Source organism: Chelonoidis abingdonii, chromosome 7 (genome assembly GCF_003597395.2).
Source record: "Chelonoidis abingdonii isolate Lonesome George chromosome 7, CheloAbing_2.0, whole genome shotgun sequence".
Classification (NCBI taxonomy): Eukaryota; Metazoa; Chordata; order Testudines; family Testudinidae; genus Chelonoidis; species Chelonoidis abingdonii.
The window spans coordinates 16,142,107-16,166,203 of record NC_133775.1 but is presented as its reverse complement, the minus strand read 5'-3'; the positions used below and the strand labels follow the sequence as shown (position 1 = coordinate 16,166,203).

At 42.7% G+C, this 24,097-nt stretch overlaps 1 protein-coding gene across 2 annotated transcripts in view; it reads right to left on the bottom strand.

Moving 5' to 3' along the window:
- The window catches only part of FGGY (FGGY carbohydrate kinase domain containing), a 208,175-nt gene extending 191,865 nt beyond the window's left edge, over nt 1-16,310 (bottom strand). For both annotated transcript variants that reach the window (XM_075067644.1, XM_075067645.1), the window contains exon 1: nt 16,191-16,310. The gene's annotated coding sequence lies outside the window, so the exon portion shown is untranslated. The remainder of the gene's footprint in view (nt 1-16,190) is intronic.
- Nucleotides 16,311-24,097: the final 7,787 nt, after the last annotated feature.

Below are 24,097 nucleotides of genomic sequence, written 5' to 3'. Positions count from 1 at the left end.
TTGTCAGAGGGTGGAGATGGATGGCAGGAGAGAGATCACTTGATCATTACCTGTTAGGTTCACTCCCTCTGGGGCACCTGGCATTGGCCACTGTCGGCAGACAGGATACTGGGCTGGAGGGACCTTTGGTGTGACCCAGTACGGCCTTTCTTATGTTCTACTGCATGTTTATGGCATTCCAGGATGAAATCCAGACCAGTGAGAGGTTGTATCACCCCTGCCTTGCAAACTCGGGTGCTCCCAACACTTTGGTTCTGTAGCTCCCACCTGGGCTGCTCACAAACAGCCTGCCAGCATCCAGGTAACACCCTGAATGTCTGAGTATAGCCGCAGCCACACATCAGTTAAACTCCGGCTTCCATCAGCCTTGGTTACCACTTGCAGGGTGACCCCAATACACTCCCAGTCTCAAATTTCCCCCCAAAACGTGTGTTCTTCCCTCTCCTGGACAGTCCAGATATATTAGGTCCATTGCCCCTTTAAGGGGCTCAATATACAATAGTCTACTACATTTAAATGGAGTTATTCACACAATTCACAACACTGGATTAGTTTTAATTAAAGAATAAAGTTTATTGAACAACAAGGAGATGGATTTTACGTAAGTACAAGTATAACGCATCAAAGTCAGGAACGGTTACAAGAGAAATAAAGATAAAGTGTTTTTTAAACTTAAACTAGACTTGATTCAAGGTGAAGTTCTTACCACAAAAACTTGGGTTTTTTTGCCTCTCACGTTTATAGTTCAGTCACCCTTTGAAATGCATTTTCCTGAGGGTTACCCTAGGATAAAATTCCTTCCTGCTGTCGGGGTTGGGACATGGGGTCTCATCATGGATGAGGCTTCATGCTGTTGTTTGATAAAATGCAGATTTGCCTAGTCTCCCTCTTGCTGTTTCAAGGACCTTGTTTATTACATATATGTAAATTGAGGTAAACACAGATTCCTTTAACACCTACTTGACCAGTCCTGCCTAATCAGGGCTATGTGGGTTTGAACATGTGCTACCAACACTATTCCAGGGGATTTCATAACTTTACACATAATGTTGCTGCATACATTTCACCATGATATTATTGACCAGCAAGTTACTAGTTTTCAAATGATACCTCACAAGGCATATTTTGCACAAAGATTATTACAATGGTGTACAGGATGTAGATACAGAGGTATATTTGGTCACAATGTTCAAATAAAGAATACTACATTTTAGAAGATTTTACAAGTTCTTCTATACTTTTCTCCCCTGAAACTAGAACTTTTCTTCTAAAATTAAATATCTTTAAAGCTATGATTATCTGTGTAGGATGGTCTATCACCAGTACTGTTGTGCTTGAAAAAGCACCTGTTTATGTTGTGTGGCTGGTTAGGTCAGCATTGTACTGAATCAGCAGCAAGGTATGATGGATGTAGTCACCATTGTTATTGATCACTTCAGCTGAGGGAGCCCCCAACCAAGATTGTAAGGGACATATGAATTTTTAAAAAAAAATAGCCCGTGCCCCAAAGAGCTCATAATCTAGACATTTGGCAAGGCAACAGCCAAACGAGGAGGAGGAAAGGGTCTCAGAGAAGTGGCTGAATTAGGAACAACAAGTAGAAGTAGATATTTTGGAATCTTTTCTAGGTATCACAGCAGAGGCAACTTTGAAGGAAATGTTAAAAGAAAAGCAATGTTGTGGCTGTACATATCTGTCCCATTTTATTCAACACTCCAGAAACTGGTTAGGCAGGGATTGACAGCAGGTGGAAGTGTTGGTGCCAAGATGCAAGTTTCCTCTCAATTTCAGATGGTTTATATTTAGGTAGGAGCTTACCAACAAATCTCACCACCACTTCTTCTCTGACCTCCTTTTGTGACCTTCTAGGCAGCAGTTACATCATGGGCTAGCTCTACAATAACCCAAGAGTTTTGAATCTGCCATTATCAGCAACTTAAGAAAATTCAGCATTGTCCAATCAGGAATTTTTGATTAGAAACTCCCAGGGTGAGGGAGTGCGGGGGGAAGGTCACAGGCTCATGAGTCCAGTGAGAGGGTACTAGTGAGATGTTCAAAAGGCTAGATGTGGGTGGAGTGGATGACCAATAAGTAGGGCCCTACCAAATTCAAGGCCATGAAAAACGTGTCACGGACCATGAAATCTGGTCTCCCGACGTGAAATCTGGTCTTTTGTGTGCATTTATCTTATGCTATACAGATTTCATGGGGGAGACCAGCATTTCTCAGATTGGGGGTCCTGACCCAAAAGGGAGTTGCAGGGGGGTCACAAGGTTATTTTAAGGGGGTTGCTGTATTGCCACCCTTACTTCTGCGCTGTCTTTAGAGCGGGGTGGCTAGACAGTGGTAGTTGTGGCTGGGTGCCCAGCTCTGAAGGCAGAGCCATGTCAGCAGCAGTGAAGACGTAAGAGTAGCAATATCGAACTATGCCACCCTTACTTCTGCGCTGCTGCCTTCAGAGCTGGGTGGCTGGAGAGTGACGGCTGCTGACTAAGGGCCCAACTCAGCAGATAACAGCACAGTAGTAAGGTTGGCAATACCATGCCCTGCCACCCTTACTTCTGCGCTGCTGGTGATGGTATCTCTGCCTTCAGAACTGGGATCCCAGACAGCAGCCACCGCTCTCCAGATGCCGAGCTCTGAAGGCAAAGCCGCCGCCAGCAACAGCATAGAAGTAGGGGTAGCAGTACCACAAACCTCCCTACAATAACCTTCAGACCCCCCACAACTCCTTTTTGGGTCAGGACCCCCAATTTGGGTCAGGATCCCCTACAATTACAACACTGCGACATTTCAGATTTAAATAGCTGAAATCATGAAATTTATTTTTCAAATCCGATGGTGACATTGACCAAAATGGATCACGAATTTAGTAGGGTCCTACCAATAAACATGCTTGTTTTCTAAGAAAATTCATTAAGACGTGAAATAAGTGACTGGGGAACTATCTGCCCCACTATCTGCTACCTGTGGCTGATTTTTGAGTTCCACTGGGCAGGAGGAACACAGGCGCTACTGAACCGTGGTCTTCTTATGCAAGCTCAGTTGTTCAGGTAAAGATTGGTAAAATGTAATAATGGTGGCTATATGCCTTTGGTTTGCTCTAAAAACAATCTGATACATAAACTCAAGTTTCTTACCAGTACTCTTATTTCCTGGCCTTAGTCAAATGACCTGGTCAGGGTGACACAGATCAACATCTTTGTCAGATTACAGAGGTCACAGTCACTGACTCCAGTAATTATTATTACATCTATACCAGTCTGGGGATGCCCATTACAACAATCTGTATCCTGCTCTGCAACTTATTTCTTGACTGTTGATTGGATTGTTAGGCATCATCTACATAAGATAATGTTCCCATTGTAATTTCACACTTGTTTTCCTAAAACAAAGTTTAGAAAGTTGGCTGCAAATGTTGATAACTACTTGTTAGAAATATCATTAAGTACACTGCTCTTGATATTATCTCGCGCATTTCCCTCTTGTTTCTCTTTATTTTGGCACTGCCTCTGACTGCTGACTCATTTTAAAAAAAGAAAGAACCATGAGAAAAGTAACTAACTGGATTTAATTTTTAACTTAGAAAAACGGTGTTTTTAAGGTCTTTCAAAGAATATGGAAATAAAAAAATACTTTACACACACGCAGACACAGAGAGAGAGAGAGAGAGAGAAAGAGAGAGAGAGAGAGAGAGAGAGAACGAACAAACGAATGAATGAACTACTTCTAATTTTTTATTCCTCTTCCATATATGGCAGCCTTGATTTTAGATCCTTAATGTTTTTTGCTACATAGAGGGCAATTTTAACAGCTGTTAGAGAATTAAGCTATATAGTACATCACTACTCAGCACTTAAAATTATGGCTTTGCAATGGATTCTACCACGAGTATTTGAAAACTGGAACCCAGTCAACCCATATAATGTTTACTTTCCTTTTTCCCTTACTAAGCAACAAGGGCAATGTGCGTGTGGCCATGTGAACAACAGATTATTTATGTACCTATACAATATATATTACAGTCTATGAACAAACACTGTTTGACTTCTGCAATTTGATTGACAGTCACCAAGAGTAAGTCAATTAGCAGACTCCTGAAAGACAAATTCCTCATCTCTTTTTACTCGTCTTTCTCTGAGTAATGACTCTTGATTAAACTTTTAGGAGCAGTAACTTAATATTTTACAATAAAAATAAACTAACATTAAACATTAACCTTTTTTTCAAACCTACCACTTGCAACAAAGGCATTCCGAGCAATTGAGCCTGTTCAAAGGACAATGTCTCTGCAACATGATCTAGTACACCTACATGTCATCTGGATCCACAAGAAAGCACTGTTATCTCTTCATCACAAATTTCACTGACTGAGGTCACTGGTGAACAGCCCAAATCCCTGCAAAACTAAAACTGCAGAGAGGTTGGTAAAAAGGACTTGGCCCACGTGTTTTAACACAAATTTAAAGAGAGAGAGAGCATGTATTCAATTTTGTTTACAAAATAATCCCGTTACCAGAAAGGCTTCTGAACCAGGACTCATAACACTAGATCCAAGTAAATTCAGAGCCAGAGGTGGATCCCAATCCAAACTTCATGGCTTGGAACCCAAAATGGAAGTTCTCTATGTAATTTATACAACAAATACTTTCTTCTCTCTTTTCTATTAATCAGGTTGCTATTTTAGAATTGTTGCAGTTACACCTCTACCCCGATATAACGTGACCCGATATAGTGCGGTAAACCAGTGCTCTGGGGGGGCGGGGCTACGCACTCCGTGGATCAAAGCAAGTTTGATATAACGCAGTTTCACCTATAACACAGTAAGATTTTCTGGCTTCCGAAGACAGCATTATATCGAGGTAGAGGTGTAATATGATTCTGACCAGGGTGGACTGACTTAAACCAAAGCCATTTAATTCATATATTTTGATTATGATTTAAATTGGCAAGCAGACAACCTTGCTTATATTTTATTCATGTTTTGCATTTGTACTTTTTAGTTATTTGGCTAAAGAAAACTTGATTGTCATTGGTTGGTAACCATTAAAACGTGCTGATTTTCAACAAAATATAGCCTTTACACTAAATTTGATGCTTCTTCTTGCTACCCAGGAATATGTAATGTATCTATATACGTTTATTTATTAAATTAATAGCTTAATTTACTCTATTTAGATTTTTAATTTTTACATTTTGTATTACATTAGAAAATGGTAAATGGTGCATTTCTTATTTATTAGATTATTAATGTTTTACTTGTGATTTGTGTCAAGCTCTATTTGGATGGAAATTCAAATCAACTGAAATGTGCAAAAACAGAATTTTACATTTCTTTTTAATTAGTTAAATAAAAATACCTTAAATGTGCTGGATAAATAGGGAACAAGGTTTATAAAACTATTTTGTATTTAAAACTAACTAATTTATTAAACAAGGGAAGTATTATCTATAGCTAGTTAATTGAACTGATTGTTTCTGGACATCATGTCCTTCAAGATTTTCGAACTCATCCTCTCATAGCTAGTTTTTATTCATCTATTGGAAGAGGAATTATAAGCTTTCCTGCTTTTTCTACTGCCAAGTGGTTTCTTATTTTTGTATAAATTAGTTATTGAACTGAACTAATTGAATAAACTGAAATGAAGAAAATATTCTCTCTCCATCTGCAGAGGAAGCTACTGCTGTCCAAAGCTCCTTTAGCTCTTTAACAAGCTCTGGTTCAAGGCCTTTAGCCAGTGACTTCCACCAGTTCAGCAGTTTGACTTTCTTTAAGAGGTGACAGCAAAAATGTGCTGCTTATTATTTTTTTTGTATTTAATTTAAATGACTACTCTGTTATAAGTAGTTTAGATCTTAACATGGTTGTCAATTTAATGTTAAGGTTTTTTTAAACATATAAATCTGTATTTAATTTAAATTAAAAAAAAAGTCTCATAAAATAAAAGTCCAATTTTTTTTATTTTTTTAAAAAAATCAATTTTTATCCACCCTGATTCTGAGGAAAACAGAGTAAGTGGGAGCATGATACAGCAGAAAAAACACACATACAGTCAGCAAGGTCTTTTCCTCAGGAATAATGTCAAAAATAAGAAGCAAAATACAATAACGGAAGCTGAAAAGGAAACGAAACTCCACATCTTGGTGTCCAACCCACTGCTATGATTCCTGCTGGTGGAGCCCAGCTTTCCCCCACAGGTCATTCTACTCACTGTTTTCCACACACCCAATTTGCAGTTCTTTGCTTGAGCATATGTGCCAGGAGAGAGAGAAGCTGAGCCAAGATTAACCCCTGGTTCACTCTGAGCACAGGATGCCTCTGCAACCTTGTGGCACAAGAACATTGAGGCCTCTAGAACCCATGCTGCAATGGGCTCCAAGCAGGCAGTTTCCTGGTGCTGTGTGGAACAGCCTCAATTTCAACGGAGCTCTACTCACGCAGAATTCGGGCCTTTGATTTTTTAATGTTCTTATTTGGACTTTGCAAGCAGAAAAATAGGAGCACCAGATATGAGGAAAAAAGGAGCTACCAAACTGACAGTGTCACTCTGTAATACAAAAAGAACAGGAGTACTTGTGGCACCTTAAGAGACTAACAAATTTATTTGAGCATGAGCTTTCATGGGCTAAAGCCCACTTCATCTGATGCATGCAGTGGAAAATACAGTAAGAAGATAGATAGATATACACACACAGAGAACATGAAAAAATGGGGGTTGCCATACCAACTCTAATGAGACTAACTGGTTAATGTGGGCTATTAGCAGGAGAAAAAAAAACTTTTGTAGTGATAATCAGGATGGCCCATTAACAGGCCACTGAGCCACCATCCTTTCAGAGTAATAAGGAACCAATCCCCTCCTCCTTCATGAGTCACAGGAGGGACAGGACAGCTTTTGAAACAAGTACTTATGATCAAAGGGCTGAAGCATATGATAAATATTTATAAACTCTATTAAATAATCGTCTGTATAAATATTATTCAAAATATGCATGGTGAAAACCACAGACTTACCAGTTTATTCTTAAACAAATGGGCTAGTTTTCCCACATAGGCAGTAAAAAAAAAAAAAAAAAAAAAACTAACTGCCCTTTGCAAAAACATTTCATTCAAGAAAAAGAAAATCCCGAACATGGTTTATTTAAATTTAAAAGGAATGACTGAGAAACCAGACAAATATTTCATTACAATTAAGTATTGAGCTCTGTTTGTCTTACCTTACTTTATGGTTATCAAACTGCCTTGAGTTAAAGCTATAGTACCAGGAGACACTACGCCCACACACGCAGCAGACAGGTGCTCAGCAGAAATATTTATCAGCTGTAAGTACAGATTTTATGGTATCGTATAATTAAACTCAGGGAATTATAAAGGACTGACACACTTTTTTTTAAACTTTGATCTTTGGAACTTTGCAGGCTGCCCAGGCCCAGGCCAACAGATCACATGTAAATAGCATGTTTTTAGTAGTGCAGCTGTTATTTTTCTAGGGATTATAGGGGAAAAGATTAGCAAATTAGGTTTTATAATCTTAATATGAAAGTTTCTAAACTCTGAAATCTAAACAGTGTGTTAAACAAAAGTTGCATGCCAATGTCAGTCTTTATGAAAGGGAGATAAAATGGAAGGAGTATATTTTTGACAACACTGTGCCTGGTAGAAAGTTCAATACTATGTTGGCCTTTTAGCGATACAAAAAGCTAACAACAAAACAATTTACGGCAGTGTAATCAAGATCTCTTCTTAAAGGCAAAGTACTCCAGTTCTCTTTCCAGGACAGCATAAAAGTCACCTGGGGGGTAGGGGAAGGATAAACCAGAGGACACTGGTGCTGTTTTCTCACAATGTGACCCTCTAATTCTCTGAATGTCCCCGGGGGCAGTGCTATCACCCTATCAACATTGGCTTACTTCCCACTTAGGCAGTGCCAAAAGAAAGATTACATGCACAATAGCTCTGTAGTTCTGGAATTTGTATGCATGCTAACAATAAAAACAACTGGAACAGATAACATACTTACTCTAAGGTTGCTCTTTATCATTGTATTCTTCATTTTTTAAAATAAAATCTTCCTCCTCGACACAACATTGTCCCTTCACTAATAAATACTTGGCCATGTGAAAAGCTCCATTTGTGTGCCATACACTTTACAAGGATGGGGAAACTGAGGCACAAAGAGAGAGAGTGATTTGCTCAAGACCAGTGGCAAAGTTGCATATAGGACCCAGGCCTCTGAACTCTCAGTTTCATAGTCTGTCCACTAGACTGTGCTGCCTCAACATTTCTAATTTGACCATCAGGCATTAAAATATTTTCCTTCAATAAACTACACTGCAGGTCTGAAAACTAATATGATCAGCTTCAACTTCTTATCTCATCCTATCCTCCACACAAATAACCCTCCAAACCCCTCCTAACTGCTGATCTGCCAGTGCCTGCCCACCATGTTTTCTGGACACCATTAAATTAGGCCTGAGTAAAGACTGGGAGTGCATGGGTCATTGCACAAAGGAAAAATATTTCCCCATGCTAATTTTCCCCTACTATTACTCAGACCTCGTCAACTGTTGGAAATGGGCCATCCTGATAATCACTACGGACTATCTCCAGCTGATAATAGCCCACCTTAATTGATTAGTCTCGTTATAGTTGGTATGGCAACACCCATTTTTTCACATTCTCTGTGTATATCTATCTTCCTACTGTATTTTCCACTCCATGCATCCGATGAAGTGGGTTTTAGCCCACAAAAGCTTATGCCCAAATAAATCTGTTAGTCTCTAAGGTTGCTCTTTTTGAGGACAGAGCTGCATCACTTTCTTTTTACTCTTTCATGTCTATATTTTTTAAGTTTTAAGTATTTATAGAACAAACCTCTGATCTCACCTACGCTGGTGTACGTCTGGGGCACTCCTGATTTATACCAGAGTAACTAAATGCAAAATTTGGCCCACAGAGCCATTCTGAAATAGACATCATCATCCAAGTCAATCACTGAAGCAACAGAAGAGCAACATAGCTGCAAAAAATGAAAATGTACAAGAATTGCCAACACTGATCATAACTGAAATAATAAAAAAAAACAATTCAGCAAACTATCAGGACAAGAGGGATCCAATAATGGACTTTTTTCAAACTCCACTGGCTACAGAGAAATCTCACTCAAGCAGCTGAGAGATGTTGGCACGACCGATGTCAACAAAAATCAGATTCTGCCAAATGAAAAATAAAGCTAATATCTGTATAATTAAACCAATCTGTAGTGAAACAGAATGCTGATGCTCTCCTTCTTAGAGCTCTTCTCCTGAGTTTGCATGCAAGAAGAAGGCCCTTGATCAAATTATTAGAACAATAGAGTCCTTGCCCACGACTAAGGCGCGAGGCATTTCCACAATACAAATAATGATAACAGGTGCAAATTTTGCCTTTCTTTTCTGAGCTGGGATCGTTCAAGAGCACACTCTGATCTCTACTAACCAATTTGCTACTTTCAACAATTCAATGATCAGTTCAGATGAACAAATCTCAGCCTATGAGGTGTCTCCAACCAGTTCACCTCAAAGATCTGCAATTCATTGTTCGTGAGCTGTGACTGGGCAGCTGGTAGTATTTCTGCTGCCTGACAGGATGACTGAAGACTTTTTATAAACAAGGGAACAATAAATGATGACTATTAGACAGCTGGCAAGCAGGAGAACAACAATGCCACCCACTAACCTCGATAGGTGGAAAACTTGATGGGGCCATAGGTGATATGGCCATTGGTAAGGGTAGGAGAACACACACTGGGGCATGCCCCTCTCTCCCCGCCTCGAGTCTCCAGCCACTCATTGGCCAGTCTAATGATGAGGGGAGCTGAATGTCCCTCACTCTCCCCTTTCATTAATTTAAACCCTAGCCTGGGTCATGAGGAGTCTTCTTTTGTTCTTTTTCAGCAGCCCCCTCCCCCATACCGGTAGCTTCGGAGTTGCGTTTGCAGATGTTAAAGGTCTAACCGATCACCTATTTTGGAGTCAGAAACGAATTTTTTCATTCTGTAGGGGGCAAATTGGCATAGGCCTGGTAGGTCTGTTCACCTTCGTTGCAGCATTCTGGAGGCAAAGTTGAGTTAAACAGGAATAGGATTTAGAAATTAATGGTAGTACGTGGTAAGGATATTAGTTTAGCACCGGTTTCCAGCACAGTTTAGTTCCCAGAACTAAAAGACCTGGAATTTTACTGATGTGTGATGAGGGAGACATGGTGGCCAAGGTCTCCTCCTTTTGTACCTTCTGTCCCTTCTGCGGAGGGGGTGAGGTAGCTATGGAGGGTCCAGCTCAAGTTATGGGTTATGTGGTAGAAGCCCTATAACACCCACATTGAAAGTAGTTAGAATGCCTGATATGTGAGAGTCTGGGTGACAGGATAGGTAGCGCCCCTCCTCGTTTTACAATTAATAAAGTTGTCGCCTGCTGCTTAAAATCCACCCCCCATGTTTGTTCTCCTTGACCACTGTGTCCAGATCAATGAGAGGAGTCAGATGGGCAGGATCACCCTTTGTAGAGGCTGCCTGGCCAACCAGCCAGCTAGCATGTACAGAGCCACAGCTATGCTGATTGGCCCAGGAGAGGAACTACTGCTCTTTCCCATACGTTCCCAGTGGAGAAGTGGCGTGCCCATGAGAAGTGGCAAGAATGAAGAGCTTGTGGGTGGAGTAGGAACTACAAAGCTGGCTAAGTTTAGCTCTGGGAAAAGACAGAGATTTGCAACCTTTGATCCCTGAGCAGCAGCAGTGCATTGAGACTAAAAGATGAAGACCAGAGAGAGGACAATTACATTTTAGGGCTAGGAATGTGTATTGGATTGATCTGGCCTTGTTTGCTCCATATTTCCTGGTCCGTTCTCCATCACACTCTGCCTGCTCCCCATCCCCATCCTTTTTCCTACGCAAGAAATAACACACTGGGCCTTACCCTACCCCATTGGCCACTGTGTAAAGTGCACTTCTTTACCTGTTCCCCTTTAACCTTAAAAACAGCATGTGGTAAACTTTTTCCCAAATCTGGACTTTAGCATACAAAATCTGGGTGCTTACTGTGAACTCCCCCAAGCTCACTACCAGCTTGGATCTTATCTCGCTGCCACCAGCCGAAGTTTTCCAGGGTTTCGGCCCCCTCGGGTTCCCCAAACTTTTCCTTGGGGGACCCCTTCAAGACCCAGAGCCCCTGGGTCTCCTCTATCTCATCCCCCAGCTTCCCCCCCTTTCCTGGGTTAGCCGGTGCGATGCTGTCCTATTCCCTTTGAATACAACCAGAGAGGCAATCTAGCTTCCCCGAGGCTATGCATTCAAACCTAGTCAGCTCACACAAGAGATTCACCCCTCCCTTTGTCCCGTAGCCTTTTCCCGCCCTGGGACAATAGGAAAGTTAAGACACAGAAGCTTGGGTTTTCCTCCTCCCCTAGCCTGCACAGAAATTCTCTCCCCTTCTGCCTCACTAGGAAAAAGGAAAACTCCCACAAGTTTTAAAAAGAAACTTTGTACTATAAAAGAAAGAAAATTACAGAACAATAATACTGCATTAAGAAATCAGTACAGGAATATGGCTTATAAGAAAATAGGAATAAACAGTCTGATTTAAAAGATAGCCAATTAAACCAGTCCAGCCAAATCAACACCATGTAAATACAACTCAAAGCACATCACAGCCAATTACTTTGGTACCTTTTGTACTCACACTTTATAGTAGCATATTTGAAAGAAGATGGATTAGAAGAAAGCTTGTTTATCACAGCGGAGGAAAACAAAAAGGACCCCGAGTTTCCAGTTCCTTCCCAGACTTTAAAAAAAAATCCAGGTCTCTGATTGGTCCTCTGGTCAGGTGTTTGGTTCCCCCTTTGTTCACCCTTTACAGGTAAAAGAAAATTAACCCTTACCTATCTACTTATGACACAGCAGGAAGCTGCTACCTAAGGAGTGGCGGACAGGGCTCAGCAGGAAGAGAAAAGGCAAAGATCACTCCATGCCAGGACACAACTTTTGCTTAGGAAAGCTGTTACAGTGTGGCTGGCCATCAAACCTAGTCTATGTGATATTACGGTGCGCTTGGAACCAAGATTGGAGATGCTGGTTTGGCTGTTATCGTGTCAAAGAAGAAATGTTACAATCTGAATGCTCCATGAGAGTTGTGAGACTAGCCAACAGGAGATAAGAAACTCTAAATAACGCATAGATCCACATGGAGCAGCCTACTGCTAATAAGTACCAGTACTGAGAAGGATCTTTCTGTGCAATCACTGTAACCTACTCCATGCAGGAGGAGGGATAAAACAATGTCAATAAGGCAGTTACAAGATTCCTGAATTTTAATATGCGTTTTTATTCCCTTCTCTTTTATAATAGGCGTGAGAAAGAAGAAGAATCACAGGCTAAATTCATTCTTAGCATAACTCCGGTGGAAATAACTTAGTTACCTCAGGGATGAATTTCCCCTGTAAGTTTATTTACATCAGCAAATCATTATAAAATGATTTGCCCTGAGTTCACAATTCTATAAAATCACAAAATAGCAAAATTAGCATATTGGCTGAAATCCATTGTATTTCCCAGCAAGCTTCCACCACTTAAACAACATCTGAACCAACTGTCTATAATAACCCATGGCAGATACTGGAAAGCCAAGACCAATAATAGATGTAACAGTTAAATCAATTTTAAAGACATGCTGTAAACCATTTCTGCTGAGACACTTTCAGCCCAGGAGCAAGTATATTTCTGTAGTCAAATCCAAAGTTTACTATACAGTACTCGTTCAGTCTTGCATAGTAATTGGAAAGAGTGACAGCCTTAAGTAATTTGTCATATTAAGATTAAACATTTATTTGGGTTGCCAGACAATCTGCAATTCTAAACACTCTGGCCTTAAAGTTCCTGTCACAACTACTTAGGAAGAAGGAAGGTTGCACATTAGGCTAATTTAAGAGAAACAAATACTCAGCACATAAATCAAATAACAGGACACACTGTACATATGTAATGTGTCTGCATCTCTCTCTCTGCATGCTAGAATCCCTAACTGTGATGGACAAACCTCAAATGCTTATCTGAACTGAATAAGGTTTTTAATTTGTCTTCTCCCACTCCCTGGCCCGCTCTATTCTATAACGAGATTTCCCTCCTTAGTAATCCTCCAGCCTTGCGTGCTCTGTGGCTTCTCCCACAGAGCACAGAACACCTCCGAGAGGAAAGCCCAAAGCTTGTAAGTTTGTGCACCTCAGAGATTTTCAGGGACCTGCATGCAGCCTTCTCTTTCTCAATGAGAAGCTGCGGGAGATGTGGGTCAGACCACTGGAGGTCTGCTTCCTCTTTTGAAGTCCTCAGGGAGGCGGACAGAACTATTTGTGATCACCCTGGGTGCTCTCCCCACTTCAGCAGATGAAACCTGAGAGAAAACTTCTGCTAGCACAAAGCCCAGAACAATTTTCGAGGGAGCTGGAGATAAGAGAATGACAACACTGACACCCCCCTCATAACTCTTAAACCTACAGAAAAATACCCTGTAGCAAGGCGGTGGGATACCCCACAGCCCCATGGAGGAACGAGCCTCCTCTAATACCAATGTGACTGGAGCCAGTGGATCCTGCGCCCGCCCCCCAGAGGTCACAGCGCAGGACAGGAAGTAGAAAAGCCCCGCTGCAAAGTTCAGTGGAGAGCCAGCTGCCGGAGAGGCCAGATGCCAGTGGCCTAGCTCCGCCCTAATGGCACACCCTAATGGCTCCGCCCTAATGGCACACGGACTGTCCCCACCGTCTGTGGTGGCAATTCAGCATGCTGCTTGGGGGCAAAAACACACAGACTGCTGCCCCTTGCAGATTGCTGCCCCAAGCACCTGCTTGGAATTCTGGTGCCTGGAGCCGGCCCTGCCATAGTATAATCATTCTCTTCTTGTTCCATAACATTTCAGTATGCTCAGAAATAGGTCAGAATCAGAACTCCAGCTCTAACACAGAGAGAACATGGGTCCAACAGTGGTAGGTTTGCAAGGAAGGAACTGTTAAGAAGGATGTGGAAGCAAAGGGATTACGAAGGAGTCACAAGGAGAGGAATGGATGAGGATGGATGAGGACAGATCACTCATTTGGGGGAAGGATAGTTATTTGTCCAAAATGACCATAATTTTCTAACAGATCATCTCTTCAAAAACATTCTGGCATTTCTCCTTTGACGTAGTTGTAGCACAGGACAGAACACAGACGAGGACTGCAGAAGCAAGTGAGGCTCCATATTCAAAGTCATGGTGTAGCTCTAGTTCCCTCTTCTTTGACCCCGTCAACAAATATCTGCTCCAATTCTTAGATTCCCAAGTAGTGGCAGCTGTCCAATAGAGGAGTACACCTCAGGTTGTGGGAAAAGAGAAGGGCTCTGTCTCAACACCGCAGTGTGTGTTCATGTAGGAGAGGAAACTAGTAAGTGTTGGAAAACCCCTTTTTAAAAATGTTTTAATACTATATTTTACTAAATTAGAAGGATCAGTCTTACAGGACACGGAATGCAGGAGGATGGAAAATTGAAGTATGATGGAACAACTGACCTCCCTTAGGAGTCTGGGAGAAATTTTGAGTCCCAGCCCTTTCTAAGGTCTTCAGTGGGGTCTCTCTCTCATCCCACTCCCTTATATTTTCTTTCTCCTAAACTGTTTCCAGCCACTGGCTTCTCAGGTTAATTTTATTAAATAGCCTTCAGCTCCTATGCCGATAACGAGGTGTCAAAATATTTCCACTTTTCAGAAGAAAGAGAAAATCCCACTAGAGCCAGTATACAAGCAACATGTTGTTGGGAGCTTCCCCAAAGATCAGGACGATCCACTAAGCAAAACCACAAAGAAGTGCATATCTCTTGTGCCTATCTGCTGAAAACTGGCTGCCGTCATTTGCACATCAGGAACAAGTTGAGGGTAACTTAATATGAGCACTATTCTGATATCAGATTTTGTTAATAAAAATATTATGAAGGTTAAAGACACGCTGAGACGAATCCTGGAAGATGCAGAGCACTTCCTGATGGGTTCCACCTACTCTCAATTCTGACTGAATGGGAAGTGAGGGCAGTCAATACATTGCAGAATCAGGCCCACTCTCAATTATATTACACCCAATAAGGAGGCCGTGTTTTAAGAAATTGTCAATAAAAACAATTTTTGGGGAACCGACAACCTGAATCGTCTTGTACCATCTCACTAGGTGCATGGGCATCAGGATGCTGAAAATGGCTAAGAACAAACTATCAGTAGTTTAATTTTACTTTCCAACCTGAGGCTACATCTACACTACCCGCCGTATCAGCGGATTGCAATCGATTGCTTGGGGATCGATATATTGCGTCTCATCTAGATGTGATATATCGATCCCCGAGCGCGCTTATATCGATTCCGGAACTCCACCAACCCCAACGGAGTTCCGGAATCGACAGGGGGAGCCGCGGACATCAATCCCGCGCAGTGAGGACGGGTGAGTAATCCGATCTTAGATATTCGACTTCAGCTATGTTATTCACGTAGCTGAAGTTGCGTATCTAAGATCGATTTTTCCCAGTAGTGTAGACCAGCTCTGAGTAACATACATGCAAGAAATAAACAGACCACACACATGATTTCAAAAATCTTTTCACACAGATAAGCAATCTTCTCACTACCCTTGCTAGTAACTGAATTTTATACCTTTTAAAACAGAAACATTTTATATGAGGAAGGCACAAAACAGACAATTTTCTAAATAAAACCTCCTTACAGTCCATGGAATCATTCACTAAAACAGAGACGGTCACACCGGGGTCTGAGGACACCAAGTGGTGCCCGATACTACCACGAAGGGCGTGCTAAAAGAATGCAGAGTAGATACACAGCCCAGGTGGAAAACATTATCAGAGTTTGGAAATTAATTGGATTTTCTATCTAATCATCACAACAGTAACATTTCGACTTTCTTTAAAAAGAAAAATTATCACCACATTTTTAGAGGAAAGCCTCCAAAAGTACCAAAGGGGCCCTCAGCTTGGGAGAGCTGATGAATCACTGGTCTGAACTAAGAGCAGAGCAACAGTAAAAGGCCTATCATGCATGTTTGCCTAAAGAAAACCCTGAGTTGTATGCACTAGTGATCTATGGCTTTGCCACACAGCTAATCATTGTTGGATTGGAGAACAGTGGTCACTTACGTGTCCAAACTGAAATATTATATTAGCTAGCAGTGGGTACGCAGACAGCAGTTTAAAGAAACCACAATTTTCCTCACAGGGCAATTTCCTGACTGCTAGCAGTTGCCGGAAAGCCTCATGTTCTTCTCTTGGCTGGAGCACATTTGTAATGCATTTTCTGATTGGTTAATTGAACGTAAGCCACAACTGGTTGAAATTCTCCTCTCTGCTTTCTTTGAATCTGCTTGAGCACTCAGCAAGATCTGTACTGACTGGCGTAGCTGTATGTTTCTCATTCTGGACCTGGTTATAGTACTTCATTTTGAACTCTTTTACAAGGATCTGCTGACTGTTCGTAATAGCTGTCAAGCTGCACTGCTCTATAAAACAGAAGTGTGTGTTATACCTTGTCAAGAATTCAAATGACAAGTATTTTTGTCTCGGTAGAAAAGATGTATTTTTCTTTTATTTTTAAAAAAAAAATCAAAGAGAACTAGGTTTTAAAGTACTACTGATAAAATTATAATGCAGGCCAAATTCTGCCAGCAGTTACAATCCTGTAACCTTGTGAGACTACAGAAATCCAGGGGGATTTCTGGGCATAGCTTGGACAATATTTCCCCCTTAGTGAACACAGAAGCCATACGGCAACCCAAAGAAAGATCAACACAAGGAAGCAAAATACAAGCCTAGTTCTGAACCAGGGAATGGGCACTGAAATGGGCATTGTCAGCATCGGGCTGAAAATATATAACAGTGGCCAAAATCAGCTTGGTGTTCGTGTGGAGGGCTACCACCTTTGAGACTTTTGCCCTGAGGGTTAAAAGTTGCAGTACAATGTCATGAGCGGTCAATCCCGAGTATGTTTAAGGTTTGTTTTAATACTCCTAAGAGATGGGGATAGGATAGTACTATCCAAATGGGGAAAGCTCCCTGAAAAAAGGAACAAAGGGCAGCTGTAGCCACAGTACATGCATTCTGTTGTTATCTGAATATTATCTGGAAAGAAATCTTGTAATAGGTGGCACTCTTACAAAATTCCTAGAATTTTCTCATTTTCGCAGAGACACAAATACTGCAAGAAGAACCCTGCTCGTGGAAAGATGGGTGTTGTCATGTGGTTAAAGCCCATGGTTAGCTGTCAGGAGTTGTGGCTCTATTCCCAATCTTGCGAATGAATCACTTTGTGACCTTCGCTAGTCATTTAATGTTTGAACTGGGCAGGAATTTTCCATTAGAATGATTTTCTCTCAGAAAATCAGTTTCCACAAAATCATAATTTTCAGTGGGAAATTTTGCCCCCAAAATTTCAATTTTGCATTGGAAAAATCTAAGTGAATGATTGCATTTTGGATCATTTTGACTCAAATTGAAATATTTACTTTTGTTGAACTGGCCCAAAACATTTTGTTTTGATTAAGTTCAATAAAACGTCAAACTACATTTCCTTATCAGCAAATTGCCTAGTGGGAATTGTAGTTTTTATCCCCATTATTGCCTACAGACTGTGCTCTCTGGAGGACAACATCTCCAGTAATGCAATGTAGATTTCCCTCTGATCTGGGTTCAGGGTGCTCATGGGAGATGTAGTCCAGCCGGGATAGCTACCCCATAGGAGAGAATGGGGCCACCAAGCTTCTAAAATGAGGCAATGTAGCACAATGGGAAAATTCAGTTTAATACTGAATTGATTCAAAACAAATCAGGTCAGTGTGACAAACAAAAACTAAACATTTTGATTTTGGCAATGTCAAAATATTTTGTTTCAATGAAAAATCTTGAAAAAAAAATTTCAACATTTCTCTCTCTCAATTTTTTGGAATTTCCATTCCATGAATGAGAACAAATGTTTGAATTGCATTCAGCCCTATTTAATGTGGTAAGGTAAGTGGGACTGGAGAGAGAGAGTTTCAAGAGGGACTGAGTTTAGGGTTGCCAATCTTTTAACCACAGAAAACCAAACACCTTAGCCCTGCCCCTTCCCTGAGGCCCCGCCTCTGCTCAGTACATTCCCCCTCCCTCCATGGCTCATTCTCCCCCACCCTCACTCACTTTCACTGAGCTGGGGTGGGGGCTGGGGTGCAGGAGGGAGTGAGGGCTCTAACTGGGGGAGCGGGCTCCAAGGTGGGGCCAGAAATGATGGGTTCAGGGTGAGAGAGCAGGGTCTGGGCTGGGACAAGGAGTTGGGGTGCAGGAGGGGGAGAGGGTTCCAGCTGGGAATGCAGGCTCTTGGTTGGGGGTGGAAATGAGGTGTTTGGGGTGCAGGAGGGGGTTTCAGGCTGGGGGGGTGGGACCGAGGGATTCGGAGTGCGGGAGGGGGCTATGGGCTGAGGCGGGCATTGGGGTGCAGGAGGAGGCATGGGCTCTGGGCTGGGGGTGCAGGCTCTGGGATGGGGCAGGGATGAGGAGTTCAGGGCATGGGAGAGGACTCTGGGCTAGGGCAGGAGGTTGGGGTGCAGGCTCTGGGGTGAGACTGGGGATGAGGCATTTGAGGTGCAGGAGGGGGCTCTGGGTTTTTGGGGGACTCAGGACTGGGACAGGGGATTGGGTCTCGGGTCTCAGGGTTAGGGCACGGGCTTACTTTGGGCGGCTTCTTTTCAGCAGCACTAAGGCAGACTCCTTGCCTGTACTGGCTCTGCGCTGCACCCTGGAAGCAGCCAGGAAGTCTGTCTCCTAGGTGGGCAGACCAGGAAGCTCTGTGCACTGCTTTCGCCCACAGACACTGCCCACCCAGCCAATGGAAATGTAGAGCCGGTGCTTAGGGTGGGGGCAGCATGCAGAGCCCTGTGGCCCCGCCATCTAGTAGCTGGACCTGCTGGCCACTTTCAGGGAACAGCGCAGTGCCAGGACAGGTAGGGCTAAGCTTGCCTTAGCCCCGCACTACCGACGACCAGACTTTTAACAGCCTGGCCAGCGCTGCTGATCAGAGCCGCCAGGGTCCCTTTTTGACTGGGTGTTCCTGTTGAAAATCAGACTCCTGGCAACCTTAACTGAGTTTGATGTGCCACCAGGGTCCCAGGAGTACAAGCTTAGGTCAGGCTGCTCTCTCTCTCACACACACACACACTATCAGCATGGAATACTGGCTTCTTAGTGTAGTTAATAAATATCTCTTTCCTCCAGCTCTGACTGCTGTATCACTCATTGCTAATGAAACAAAGACAGACTAATAATTTAAAAAGCCACCACTGATTCTCGGTGTCTCTATTTGCTGGGTGCCCAGTTTCAAACATCCAGGTATCTCTCTTCATAAATATAAAGGGAAGAGTAACCACTTTCTGTATTCAGTACTGTAAAATCCTGCCTGGCCAGAGGCACAAAATCCTTTTACCTGTAAAGGGTTAAGAAGCTCAAGTAACTGCCTGGCACCTGACCGAAAGGACGAATAAGGAGACAAGATACCTTCAAATCTGTGGGGGAAGGGGGGGAGGCTTTTGTTCTGTCTGTCCCATGTGGCTTTGGCCAGAGACAGATCAAGAAGGCAAGCAATCCAACTCAATTAGAATTAGTAAGTAATAATAAGGAAATGTGTTAGCTTACTTTTATTTTGACTTGTGATTTTCCTTGTCTAGAAGGAGGTTATCCCTGGATTTAACATTAAGGTTTTGCCTAGAGGGGAGATCCTCTATGTTCTAGAGTCTTTAGTTATTCTGTAAATTATTTACCATCCCGATTTTACAGAGGTAATTCTTTTACCTTTTCTTTAATTAAAATTCTTCTTTTAAGAACTTGGTTCATTTTTCATTGTTTTAAGACCCAAGGGTTTGGGTCTCTGTTCACCTGTACCAATTGGTGAGGATATATTCTCAAGCCTCCCCAGGAAAGGGGGTGTAGGGGCTTGGGGGATTATTCTCAAGCCTGCCCAGGAAAAGGAGTGTAGGAGCTTGGGGGGATATTTGGGGAAGGTAGGGCTCCAACTGGCCCTCCTTAAATGTTTGTTTAAATCACTTGGTGGTGGCAGCATTACCTAATCCAAGGTACAAGGAAGGATCTGTGCCTTGGGGAGTTTTTAACCTAAACCGGTAAAAATAAGCTTAGGGGGTCTTCATGCAGGTCCCACGTCTGCACCCTAAGGTTCGGGGTGGGGAGGGAACCCTGACACTCACGTTGGGCACCCAAAAAAATGGAGGCACCCAGAATCATCACCACTTTTGAAAGTTTGGCTGCTAGCCAATATATAAAATAGAGATAACAATATCTTCCCCTCTGGTGTGCAGTATTGGCAACATCAAGCATTCAACCATCATGAGGCAAGCCTAAAAATATCATGAGATTGGCTTACAAATCATGTGATTTTTATAAAACAGATTCTGGGTTTATTTGTCTTCTTATTTCCATGCCTTTAGGGTGTATTTGAGTCACATTTTCAAGCTTTTCTCCAAAATCAGGAGGGCTAAAAACATACATTTCTTAAATGAAAACTGAGGTTCTCACATAGTCACATAACTCCAGGTTCTGCAGCTTTAAGTAAAACACCAAATATTGTGAGGCTCACAAGAAAATCACAAGAGGTGACAACACTGAGGGTGTTATGAGGTTTAAGGAATTACTGTTTTAAACATATCTTGAGATCCGAGGTTGGGAGGTGTTGTATCAGTTCAGAATATTATTATATTTTTGTTTCACGTCAAACCCAGCAAGCACAGTTGTGTGTGCATTGAACCTTCTAGAATCTCAAAACAACTATAAAGTCACAAAATGTACTGTAGATATTTGCCTCTTTGTTCTGTAAGGTACAGGGGTGGCTCCAGGCCCCAGCATGCCAAGCGCCTGCTTGGGGCGGCAAGCAGCGGGGGGCACTCTGCCGGTCACTGTGAGGGCAGCAGGCAGGCTGCCTTCAGCGGCATGCCTGTGGAGGGTCCACTGGTCCCGCGGCTTCAGCGGACATCCCGCATGCACACCTGCGGGAGGTTCGCCAAAGCCGCGGGACCAGCGGACCCTCCGCAGGCAAGCTGCCGCAGGGAGCCTGCCTGCCATGCTTGGGGCGGCAAAACGCCTAGAGCTGCCCCGGTAAGGTACCATCTAGTGTATTGCAAGGCATGCAAGACAACTGAATTTTCCTTTGTTTTATTTCAAATGTTACCACCTGGTATAATTCAGGAAAACTTCAATAATGAGAAGTTTTACCTTTTGCTTTTCAAAATCTCCCCAACCTCCATGGATTATGGATAGGCACTTCGTAGCATATGTGCAATGTGCCTTAGGTGGCACATGACCAGGATTCATCACCGAATTTGGTCCGCTGGTTAGATCATTAGCTTTCCCAGCCTGGGACGGATATTAACGGGGAGTGCAACATGAATGCTGATCCATGCCTTCATGGATAGACACTCTTAAAATACATCACTTTCCTTTTTAATTAAAAAGAAGAGCTTTCACTAGTCACCATGTAATGTAGAAGAAAAGTTCTGTTTTCTTTGTTTCCTTATTTAAAAAATACAGTTGTAAGCAGTAGCGCCAGATCCTTAGGTGGCGTAAAGCAGCCTTAGTGTGATCTGTTCCATAGTCTTTTTAACCAGTGCTGTAGAACAATTTAGTGTTTTTCAATGACAGTTGGCATCTTTGAAATATTCTCTTTTACAGAACTAGACTAGATGTGACATTTGCTGGAGAAGAAACTCTTTTCATAAATCTGTCTAAAAAGACTCACTTAATCATATTACTTCACTAGCAGTGGTGATCTTTGGAGGCCAAAGTCCAGACAGGTTGAGAAATGGAACATGAGTACATAAAGGTGACAGTTCCATTAACTGCAATCAAAGAGGGAGGTCAAAGGTAGGATAGAGATAAATGACTTATTCTAGAAGGAAAAGAGAGAATGAAAACTTCTGTGTGCTTGAGGAAAAGTTGGGGATTAAGGGTCCAACCCTGGTCTCACTGAAATCCGTATTAAAACTTCCACTGACTATATCCAAGATCATGCCCATAGTTCCTTGTCAGTGGACCGTCACTGCAGGAGTACATATGGGCATACATGTATGTGTTTTTATGTATCAGTAATAAAATCATATGCAGAATGACTGAACAAATTGCCCACAGAAGCTCTGATGGAAAGACTGTCTTTGGACCTGAATTAGCAGTCAATGGGAGTTCCATAGGAGGGAGCACTTTCAGGATCTGAGCCTTTATCAGAAATGAATAACTGGAAAACAATATCAGCATTTAGGCACAGATGAAGGAAGTACACCTTCTAGCTATCTAGCCATTCAAGTCCACAATTCTCAAATACACACACTAGACAAGATCATCCAGTCTGACCAGACTGTGCTCAGTGCAAGACCAGAGGATAGGTGGGGATGTGCAAGGAGGCTTTAAGACATGTTTATTGCCTTATAGCAGGTTTCATGCTGGGGCCAGAGTCCTCTGGGATCTCTCAGATGGCTGGGGGGGACTAGGGAAGGGTAGGAGGACCTGGGCCTTCCTCCTTCACTGCGTCCCGGCCCAGGATCAAGGGGAGAGATGCAAGGAGTGCGTGGTGTTTAGATGTGCTTGTAATTATTAGAACTGGGAGCACTGGCGGTTGGAAGTCTGAAAGGACAGGAAACAGGAAAGAGTGGGGATGAGTTGAGGAGGCTGAGTGAGAGTTACAGAGGATGCAGCAGCAGCTTGGTACAGAGGTTTCCACTGTAAAAATAAAGTCCTTTGCTCAGACCCCTCTGGCTACTACTCCAGATCAGCCTCCCCAGGCCTCTTCCTACCTTTCCTGTTTCCCTTCAGTTTGGGGATGTGGGCCCAGCCTTCTCCTTCCACAGTCTCAGTAATTTAGAGCCCTAGTAGGTTGGGTGAGAGGGGGAAGGTAGCTTCCAAGCTCACTCCCAGAGTCCACTTGTTCCCGCTAGTGAAAGAGAAGAGGGAAAGGGGGTGGGATCAGTTCCCCACTCTCCTAGACGAGTCTTACTCAGTCCTGGTCTTCCCCCATAGATGGCTCTGCTTCAGCAGCTACTACCTGCCTGCCTTCTTGCAGCCAGTCTCTCCCTTACTCTTACCCCCACTTGACTGCCAGAGCTCCCCTTTTAAGCAGGTCCTCCACAGGGAACCAGCCTGGCAGCTGCAGAGCCTCCTTGGCCCAGTACTGTTCCACCACTCCTTTAATGTTAGTGAGGGGTCTGTAAACCCCATCATAGGACCCCAGGTCCTAGGACTAGTCTCCATTTGTCAACACAAATTAAAGCAGTTTGAGAGCTGTTCTGGCAATCAGGGACTCCCAAGGCACACGGACTACCACCCAACTGTGCACATTTCCCTCGGCCACACCCCTGAACCAAGGCCTAAGGATGGTGGAGACAGTAAAACTAACACAACTCTACACTAACCACATGTTCCCCAACAGAGGTGGAATCTTCAAGGGGCTGGTAAAACTGGCTATAGAATTGCTTTGCATCATTAGAAGCAGATAGAGTGGTGCTAAGCATCTGGCCCACTGTCTCAAGAGTCTTTTCAGATCTAGCAGGGAAGTGAATAATCCAGGGTCTGTATATACTGAAAATAAATGTCTTGTATGTGCTATGTAATTTTTGATGATTAGTTTTGTAGACATAATTATCTACAACCTTGCTATGTCTTCTTATGTACATGTACAGCTGACATAAAACCAATGCAATTGCAAAAAGAAGGAAAGCAGATAAGAAAATTCTTTTCCTGATAAGTTATGCATGTAAAAAGACTAGGTCCTTGATCATAAAGAATTTCAATTACTTAGCTATTGATTGGGATAACAATCAGGCAAAAATTAAAGAGAAGAAAAGATGCATAAAGGGTCATGGAGAATTGCTTACTTAGGCAGCTTGTGAAACAACCTGCAGAGTCTGGGGTTATTATGGACCTAATCCTAGGAAGCAGGCTAGTCCTGATATATCAGGTTGAGGTTGGGGAGTGCCTAGCATCAGACCCCTCCTGTATCACTAGGCTTGAACTATTCATACAGACAG